Source organism: Caretta caretta, chromosome 1 (assembly GCF_965140235.1).
Source record: "Caretta caretta isolate rCarCar2 chromosome 1, rCarCar1.hap1, whole genome shotgun sequence".
Lineage (NCBI taxonomy): Eukaryota > Metazoa > Chordata > Testudines > Cheloniidae > Caretta > Caretta caretta.
The window spans coordinates 158,112,875-158,123,048 of record NC_134206.1 but is presented as its reverse complement, the minus strand read 5'-3'; the positions used below and the strand labels follow the sequence as shown (position 1 = coordinate 158,123,048).

The 10,174-nt window shown below is 44.7% G+C and overlaps 1 long non-coding RNA gene across 1 annotated transcript in view; it reads right to left on the bottom strand.

The window, feature by feature from the left end:
• Positions 1 to 3,465: 3,465 nt before the first annotated feature.
• LOC142070553 (uncharacterized) overlaps positions 3,466 to 10,174 on the bottom strand; it is a 54,408-nt gene continuing 47,699 nt past the window's right edge. The window contains exon 3 of the long non-coding RNA XR_012666409.1: positions 3,466 to 5,849. This is a non-coding gene — a long non-coding RNA (uncharacterized LOC142070553). The remainder of the gene's footprint in view (positions 5,850 to 10,174) is intronic.

Below are 10,174 nucleotides of genomic sequence, written 5' to 3'. Positions count from 1 at the left end.
CCCCCCTGCCTGTAGTGGCTGGGAGCTGCGAGGTACCTCCGCTGCCCATGGCGACTGAGAGCTTGGGGGCCTTACAGCTGCCTGCCGCTGCGGGAGGTGGCAGGACCCTGCAGCACCCAGCCACCAGGGCTGAAGTCATGGAGGTCTTTGGAAGTCAGGGATTCCGTGACTTCTGTTACCTCTGTGACAAAACCAGAGCCTTACTCATAATCCAGCCTGTTCCTCCCCAACCCCCACCAGAGAACTCATTACACAGTGAGAAGCCCCCTCCACATTCTGAGAGTTGCCCTGCAAACCCTCTGCCAACCATAGTAAAGGTTTCCCTCCACAGAGCTCTAGGTAGCTGCCATTTGGAACCGGTGACTCAACACATAAGGAAACTCATTATCTCTGGCAAGCAACAGAGCATTGCTCACTAGTTGGACAGGGTTCCTGCTTTCATCCAGTCCATCACTACCAGGCAGGAAGTACTTGGGATAGGAGTGGCAGCCACAAAAAAAAAGCCAAGTGTACAAAAGCAGCAGCTAGAAAAATGAAATGCAGGAAAATACAGATAAAGACCAACCAAGACAGTATCAGAAAACCTGCCTGCACAACTGGATCAGGAGACCTGCTTAAAGCACAGCTGAACCCTGGCCCACGTAAAACAAGCTTCCATTTGGTAGCAACTGTGTCATTAGCACAGTTTATGGACACAGTTAATGTCTTACCTATGCTACATAAAGAGGCCTTGCTTTGATCATCTGAGGGAAGAATTGTCATCGCTAGTTCCCTTTGATCTTGTCTACTCTAGACTTGTTTTCTGGAAGTTCCCAATTCTTCTGACCATCAGTGCATCTCTACCAGTGGTAGCAATGGAAAGAGAGCAAGTATAGACAAGGTGCTGCTGGCTGCAGCTCTTTAACCTCTGCGGGTGATCTAGGCTTGTTCAGGGCCAGGTAAGCGAACACAATAATTAAAATGCCAGCAGCCTCCTGGAACCCCATCCGCACTCTTGCTCTCTCCACAACTATCAGCCCTGGATCTGAAGCAGTGGTGATAACAGTGAGGAAGCACTAGGAAAACAATCCTTGTCTAGAGGGTGAAATCCTGGCCCACCCGAAATCAGTGACAAAACTTCCATCAACCTCAGCTGGGCCAGGATTTCCCCCTATATAGTCTTTAAAAAAAAAAAGAAAAGTATGCACTAGTGAGGCTAGATGGACACACGACCAAGTCAGTTAAAAGAAAAACAGCATTTGTCTTCTTTGTTACAAACTGATTGTGATTAATGTGGAAATAATTCTAATTATAATAAAGTTAATGGGCCAAATTTTCAAGGGGGTAAATCCCTTGGCTTCAATAGAGCTCCGCCCCTTTACCCCAGCCGAGGTTCTAACCCAATATAGATTTAATTAATTAGCATGATCAGACATTTTTGTCCATGAGAAGCAGTTGAATTTGGATTAGTATGCTAATGAGATTAAGAACATAGATATTAGTTATTGTGTTTGATAAACACAGGCTTGATCCTACAATGAGCATCACACAAGCTGTAGTGGGGGAGCACTGATCAAGATTCAAGGCGGATCACAGTTTAGCAGCTTAAAATGACTCTCTCTAATTCTTTCAAGATTCTTACATTTTAACATTGTGAAATGCTTACATCTGACATTTAATCAAAACAAGTCAAAATATTCATGAACAAACAGCTATTAAGGAAACAAGCAAAAGTGTTCACTTTTTAAAAAAAAAATGAAGAATATAGTGTGCATATTAAGTACTTGTGGGTGGTTATTAAACTGCTTTGAAATCAGAGTCCTGGGGATGGGGGAAGCTACATTTGGCTGAAAAGAACAGTTTCCTGTAAAGAAGAGTGCTTTTCTGTGTCTCATTTTCCTGGAAAAAATTATTCAAATTGGAGCATTCAGAACATTTGCACAAGAGTATTTGCAAAACATTCTACAGTGTTGTGTGTTGTATATTGTAAATATTGATGTTGATTTTTTTGGAGGAAAGATTAGAAAATCAGGGCCTAGTCCTGCTCTTATAAACGTACATGGGAGATTTGCTAATTACTATTACTGATTTGCAAACAGAGAGTTTTAAGTCTTGAAAGTTCTTCATAAATTCCAAGTTCTAAAGAAAGCTGTACTAGTTTTAAGGTTAAACTGTCTTAGAGGGAAGAAATGAGGAATGCTTCCTCACTGGTGCCCAAGTGTTATGAGCTAGATCCTCAGTGTACCTGCACTCAGAGTGCATAGTGGGAAGAAAGTCATTTTAAGTCATCTTTGTGCTCCCCGCATCACCTTTGGCCTTTAATGGAATTTAGGGCAGACTAGGCTGCTTTAACTCTGCTGATGGAGCTATGTGGGATGGCAGGAGACGTCTACACTGGGGGATTCTTGGGATTAGGAATGTTTCCTGGCCTCTGTACTGTTGTGGAAGTGCAGAGTGGCCAGAACAAGGGCCAAGATCTGGCTCTACACAACTCAAAAGGGTTTGTCAGAAAGACCAAAGGAAATGGTTCCTAACTGGAAGGCAGAGAGGAACATCAACCAGCTCAACAAGGTGAAAGATACACAGCAACTTTTGAAATTACACCTCATCACTGAGGGAAGCTAACTCGTTAATTATGTAACTTGAGTTTGTTTCCAGTTATTTTATATCAGGTTCAACTTTTCATCTTAATGTTAAAAACATGAATGTGGTACAGTATTTAAAATACTTGATCAACCTTATCTTTGATAAAGATAGAACAGAAATTTTGCTATCAGTTTCCATCTCAATCAGATGAGACTGATGATATTGTAAAAAACCCCTTCAGCAGAACCCTTTCCCACCGCAACCTCTCCCCTCCCCCGCAAGTCCATATGTGAGTGTGGATCTCTTTTCCCTAGTGATGCATGACATCATTGGGGTTTATTCATTTTCATACTGACAAAACTACCTGGACACCACAAGAAGAGGAGAAGCTGTGCGTTCTGGTGATGACTGCAGCGTACTTTGTTAAGACATCTGCTTTTGGTTTTGCATAGACAGCTTGGGCAAAAATCACTGAACTTCTCTAGGCCTCCTATTACCCATCAGATCAACGGGGTGTGTGTGTGTGTGTGTAATTGCTACCTCCTGAGGGAATTATGAAGCTTAATTAATGTTTGTACATTGCTTTGAAAACTTTGATTAAAGTGCGCAATATAATTGTGAAGTGTCATGTGTTAATTCCAACAGTGAAAAGTTCACCAACAAACCGACCTATGTCAAATTTAATAAATTCAGGCTTAATCCATCTGTCAGAGCAGTCTAAATATTTGTGATGGTGAGTCATTAGGCGTGTGGCCTAATGATTTATTAATCTGATCTTTTTACACCCCATCAAAATGAGCATTTCCGTTCAGATTGAGACTGACAAGGTGTATGCGCAGCACAGACAACCAAAGACGGACACTGCACTAGTAAGATGAAGCAGGCTCACTTGTAGGCTGGGGCCCTTCTCAAGGGGAATATGTAATAGATTCTTCTCTACTGCTGGAAACTGTAAAGCAAGCCTTATCAGACTTTGCTGACCTTATCACAGACAGAAAAAACAGTAGAGTTCACTACCAAATTAAAAGCACCACTGCACTTCATAGACTGGTACATCTGCAACGATCAGCGATATAGAGAGCCTGAGGCAAAAGACAACTCCACTGTTGTGTGTTGCATCTGTTTCTCCTGGTCTCAGATCAAGAAAAGTAGCATAAAAACAATCACAAGGAGTGATCCCATCCCTCTGGTTCCCAGACACTCCCAGTATACCCACCCTACCTGCTCAAAGTCTGAGACGGGGGTTCGAGATGAGTGGAGTGAGAGGAGCTTGGGGATGTGAATGCCACTTTCTCCCCCCAGGGTGAAGGAATGTTATGCATCCCCTTTGTCTGCCCCACCCTTGCCCGTTCTAGCCTCTGGACTGGCACAGGGACCGTGGCCCCTCCAGGCCAGCTGTGTGGGGGTAGAGCTGGTAGAGATTTTTGACTGAAAGTTTTCCTGCCACTCTACATCAGTCAGAAAGTATCTGACGTTTTGAAACACCCCATTTAATTTTCATCAAACCCACCAACGTTATTTATGCCAATATTTCCAAACTGAAATAGGAACTTTTTTGGTCAAAGTTCCTGCTATTTTGACTTTTTGCCCTGTTCCAGGATGAAAACAAGTGTTGAAATATCAGAGTTTTCTGCAGGACAGAAATGCCATTTTCCAGAACAGCTCTAGTGGAGGGTATTGGGTCCTCTGGTCCCCACAGATGCAGGTCTGCAGTTCCTTTCCTGGTCACTCACCACCCACTGCCACTGTGGTCTTCTTAGCCAGTGGGGGCCCAGCACAGAGACAGCTTCCCTGGCATGTAAGGGGTACGGAGACATCCCTGCTCAGCCAGTGGTCTCCCCAGATCAGCCCCCCGGCAGGTCTTAAATTGTGTGGAGGGCCTGTGCCAGCCTGGTGATGTTTGCTGGAGGGTTCGCTAATGATATCAATAGCGCACATTTATATTTAAGGTTGCACATAGTGCTGCAATCAAGGGGAAGAAGAAGAGTTGGTTAAGTGTGTGGAAGAGTGCCCTCCCTAGCTCCCTAAAGTGTTTTTCAGGTCCACCCTAAAATGTTTGGGTTGGCTCAACTGGCGTTCTTTGCATCTAGAATATCCCAGCTTCGGAGGGAGTTTCAGGTCGGTAAGGAGTGCAGAACCAAGCCCTAGCAGAGCTCTGCTAAGTTTTCAGTCCTCTAAGAAACTTTTGCCCCCTCCCCTGGCCTTTCACATTCCAGAGCTGAAAATAAATGCTTCCTTTGTGGTGGTCGCATTCAGCTTCAGTTCCCTACTCAAGAGCGAACACTAGCATAAGAACGAATAGAACATGTAACCTGGAGGTGCAGAATGATCCCAGTAGAATCCTTAGGGATAGCAGTTTCCTCCTTTGTCCAAGGTCAGGTGTAGTCAATAAACTTGCCCTGTTCAATCAGGGAACAGGTCCAATACTATACACTCCCCAGTACCCACACAGCATCAGGCTTTGCACAGGCCACACCTAGGATGATCCATTTACTCGTTTCATCAAGGTCCTGCATGGTATTTTGGCACCACTGCTGTGCCCAGTTCAAGTGCTGGTGCTCAGAGTCTGCTCCAATGACTCACTCAGCCTGTCTTGGTGTGACAAAGTGGGTGAAGCACCAGGTATACTGATGAATCAGAGCAGGACTCAAAACAACTAGGAGTTGATCTTATGCCAGAACTGTCCAAACCAGGTAACTCTGATACAGAATCAAGTACAGTGCAGTACCCTCAAGGTTAAATGCAAAATGACCTGTTTTCAAAAGCTATCAAAATTGGAGAAAATCACATGCCAAAGTTGTGTGGATGAAGGCTCACTTCTTGCAGAAGAGTCAAGGTAATGCAGCAGAAGTCTAGTAAAACGAATGCTCTGAAGTTACTGACAGTTTTATAATGGCAGCACTGTTAGATGTCGTCTAAACTACATTTGCCTCTCTTCGCAGCCCAGTGTTCATGGTATTTCAATCTCCACCTTTGCCTGGTAATGTTTGTAAATGCAACAGCTTCCAGTATAGCACCTGTATCCTCAGGCGGACTCCTGTCCCTGCTGACTTCTGACAACAGTCTTATCTGATCATCTCTGGCGTTGGCATGTGGTTTACTTGGTCCTCCCTCAGTGCAGGCAGCTGGACTTGATGACTTTGAGATCCCTTCTAGCCCTTCATTTCTATGAGGGAAGGGGAGAAACAGCAAATCCATCTGCTGCTTGGTCACTTGATTGCCACTGTCCTAGGCACTGGAAGTATGGAGAGAAGTTAGCAGTCCCAGAAAGCAGCAGTGGTTACCTGATCAGGGAGACAACAGGGAAACAGCTACGAGTTTGTTTTATACTGAAACAGCATGTGCCACCTACTGATTGTGATCTAACACGTCTGCTTTCCATTTCTCTCACACTCCCTCCTTTGCATTTCCTCTTCCCCACCACGCTCCAATTTCTCCCCAGTTCCTCTTTATAGGATCCTTTATTTCTTTTTTCACTATCTCCTTTTACTTGGCCACTGACCTTGGTCTCTTGTTATAGGGAATCACCCTTTCAGGAACCCATTGTCCTTGTCTCCTAATGATTTAATGTCCTGTCCTCTATGTGAGAGTTCTTTTTCTGGCCCATACAAGTTATTGAAGAGCTCAGTGCCCGATTTCAGTCCCCTATGTAATGCCCTCTCATCTGACAAACATGTGTGAGAGCAGGCAATCTGCTTGTGCCAGACTGAGAATATCCTGAATTAACTTGAGTTAAACCTTATTGAATTAGGTTTAATACCTTTGGGGTGTGGGTCCAATGTTAGAGTTAGGGTGATCTCTGGTAAGTTTAGTAATATGTAGACTCTTTTTTGTTTTGAATATGTTTTGTCTGTAGAGTTTTCATTTTAAGAATAAAATAGACTTGCATATAAAAGTTGTGTGTTAACTATTATTGTGGGCAGTCACCTTATTAACCATCTCTGAAGGGAAAAACAAGTAGGCCTGCTTGGGGGGCCTGTCTCCTGGGAACAACACAGTGAGGGGAGAAAACTGCAGCCTGGAAATATCCCAGTCTGAAGGGAGCAAGATGTGGGTTTCCACATAAGAAAAGCAACAGCTGGGGAGCTGGAAGGCTGAGAAGGGGTGTCCTTGTTGGAACACGGAGGGGAAATACAGGAGCAGTTGCCCTTAACTGTTACTCCACTCTAATGCCAACACCAATGCTAATCCCTGAATCTACCAGAAAGTGCATGTGTGAACAGCCATCTGTTGGAGAAACTTCCCCTTTGCTCAAGTACATCCCTGTAATGAGCTTATGTTTCACAGAGCCAGGGAGCAAGGCACCACTGGTTGCTCTGGTACAAGGGGATCCTGCACTATACCAGAAGATGCAATTCCATGGCCTGAACAGGAGGTTTGAAAAACCTTGATTCTCTGGAACCACAGGTGCAAGTCCCACCAAGTGCTGACTATTCCCCTTCATTCCTCCCAAAGTAAATAAAGAGTATCCCATGCAATAGAGTGGGGCAGGCCTTGAAAATAAGACATTTGAAACTGGTTCTTCTTGCTGAGCCTGTAGCCTACTCTTATCACCAATGCTATGTGCTCCAGTTTTCTCGGCCACCATTTCAGCTCTCCCTTGCCACCATCTGAACAGCAGCTTTCCGGGTTTCTTTATACACACAGGGTGTAAAGCTCTTTCAGCTCAAAGGTGCCATGTAAAGATAGAGAATATTATAATACCACCTAGTGCACAGCAAGACAGAGCCATCAAGACAGTTTCAACCCCTCCCCCCCCATATTCATTCATTCCGTCACCCCTTGTGGGACAGAGCTAAATGACACTCCTTCAGAGTGGAATGCCATTCTAAAGCACATTTCAGCTAAATTTACATCTTGCAATCAGTTACAGCGTCTCAACGGGTCTCAAAGTGGCCAAGCCATTATTAATAGTAAAAAGCACCTGTTTCAAGTGACAGATTCTCGGTTGCTTTAGACATGTTAAAAGCAGCTTAGAATTGGCATCTGAACATGGATGGGCCCCTAATCCACCAGTCCTGAGATCTTCATTGATGCCCATAGCTTTGGGCTTCCACAGAAAGACTTCACTTCACAACCCAGCTTTTTCTGACATATTGCTGCACCTTTCTGAAGTCTCTAAGACAGTTGAAACCATCTGTGGACTTTTGAGCAGCTCTTGCAAGTCCCCAAAGGGTCCTAGATACAGCCCACACAAAGGGATAATGCAAATGGACCATATCCAGGATGACCCACTGTCATAAATATAAAGGGAAGGGTAACCACCTTTCTGTGTACAGAACTATAAAATCCCTCCTGGCCAGAGGCAAAACCCTTTCACCTGTAAAGGGTTAAGAAGCTAAGATAACCTGGCTGGCACATGACCAAAATGACCAATGAGGAGACAAGATACTTTCAAAGCTGGGGTGGAGGGGACAAAGGGTCTGTCTGTCTGTGGGATGCTTTTGCCAAGAACAGGTCAGGAATGCTCTTCAGAACTTCTGTTAAGTTAGTAAGTAATCTAGCTAGATATGTGTTAGATTCTGTTTTGTTTAAATGGCTGAGAAAATAAGCTGTGCTGAATGGAATATATATTCCTGTTTTTGTGTCTTTTTGTAAATTAAGGTTTTGCCTAGAGGATTCTCTACGTTTTGAATCTGATTACCCTGTAAGGTATTTACCATCCTGATTTTACAGAGGTTTTTCTTTTACTTTTTCTTTAATTAAAATTCTTCTTTTGAGAACTTGATTGCTTTTTCATTGTTCTTAAGATCCAAGGGTTTGGGTCTGTGCTCACCTATGCAAATTGGTGAGGATTTTTATCAAGCCTTCCCCAGGAAAGGGGTGTAGGGCTTGGGGGATATTTTGGGGGGAAGACATCTCCAAGTGGGCTCTTTCCCTGTTCTTTGTATAGCACGCTTGGTAGTGGCAGCATAGGGTTCAAGGACAACGCAAAGTTTGTACCTTGGGGAAGTTTTTAACCTAAGCTGGTAAGAATAAGTTTAGGGGGTCTTTCATGCAGGTCCCCACATCTGTACCCTAGAGTTCAGAGTGGGGAAGGAACCTTGACACCCACTGAGCAAGACTGAGTGAGGAAGCTCAGTTGCACAGAGCAGCTCATGGGAAAGAGAGCTCATACAGATGAGTCCCTGTACATCACATTCCTGAACCACTCTCTACTCCTCTCCTTCCTGCCCCCTGTAACAGCAGCATACCACTTCCGAGAGCGGAGAGACAGCTGCTGCCTCAGTTTCCTCCTCTTCCAACAGATAAGTCACAGGTTCTCCCACTAGATGGGAGATTTTGGAGGTTTAACTCTCTAGAAGAGTCTGTTCCCAGCCTTGGTAGTTTTTCTACTCTATTAACACAGGGCTCCCCCCCTTAGCAGCCCCCTTCCAAGTCCTCCCCACAGGCTCAGATTCAGTAAGTTCTTTTCCCCTTCACGTGACAGGATGTCACCTCTTGGTGGCACAGCTAAAATGGAGGAGAGCCCACTCCCTCTCTCAGCTCCAGACTCCAACCCAGAGACTCAAAACGAGGCAGCAGCATATCTCCTTCACTTACACGTTACGCAGCCCTTTTAACTGTTTCCTGGCGCATTTACCCTGGAGACTGTCTCCTCGGGGAGAACCCTTCAGTCTCTGTCCCAACTCACTCCCTGCACAAAATTCCTGATTCCTAGGAGGCTTCCCCCAACCCCTAGCTCAAATCTCTATTACTAAAGAGTTTTCCATGCTTCCTATTTTCTGAAGGTCTCGTCTCATACTGAGCATAGGCTGGCCTGTTAGCTCCCCTCCAGGCCTGGTTCTTAGACACATGCCCTGGGAGGTAAATCACACACAGGTGAGACTGATCCCAAAAGCTTTTCAAGAGGCCAGCTCAGCTATAACACACCTGTTATGGCAACACACCCTGTAGGTATAAGTGAACTCTAGGCATGGACTGTAACCCCTGGTGCAGTGACAACAGAGAGAACAATGCCAGATTGCCCATTTTAAAAAATCTAGTCATAAGCTAAGTTATTTTTCAGCGAGGAAATGGAGCTCCCACCCCAATTGCTGGAGAGGACCCACTACCCACCAGCATTGTTATGAAGTGGCCATTCCCAATCAGTGTAAGAAATTCACTTCCTCTTTCTCTGATCCCCATTGTGGGGGGAATTTTTGTTCTGACGGGATTGCCTAGCCCCCTTGATCTAGGAGACAGTCTGTGACTGCCTCTGGGAAAGACACGTAATTGTGTGATGCCGGTGTTAGTGTTATAAAGGCACTGCCAAAGAGGAAGAATCATTTAAGTTGCAGCCTATGTAGCTCCATAACTTGGGACACTCATCAAGTCTCCATAGGCCACTGGTAACTGAGACTAAACTACAAAAACAACAAGGAGTCCGGTGGCACCTTAAAGACTAATAGATTTATTTTGCCACCGGACTCCTTGTGGTTTTTGTGGATACAGACTAACACGGCTACCCCCTGATACTTGAGACTAAACTAGAATCTTGGGTTTCTGCTCAAAGCGGACAATGCATTGGATTGGAAAGGCAGAATCCTGATAACCCTAACGCCACATAAAAATGAAAACCAGTCCTGTCGGCATGCTGTTTTAGGCAAAGGAGTAATAATGTACATTA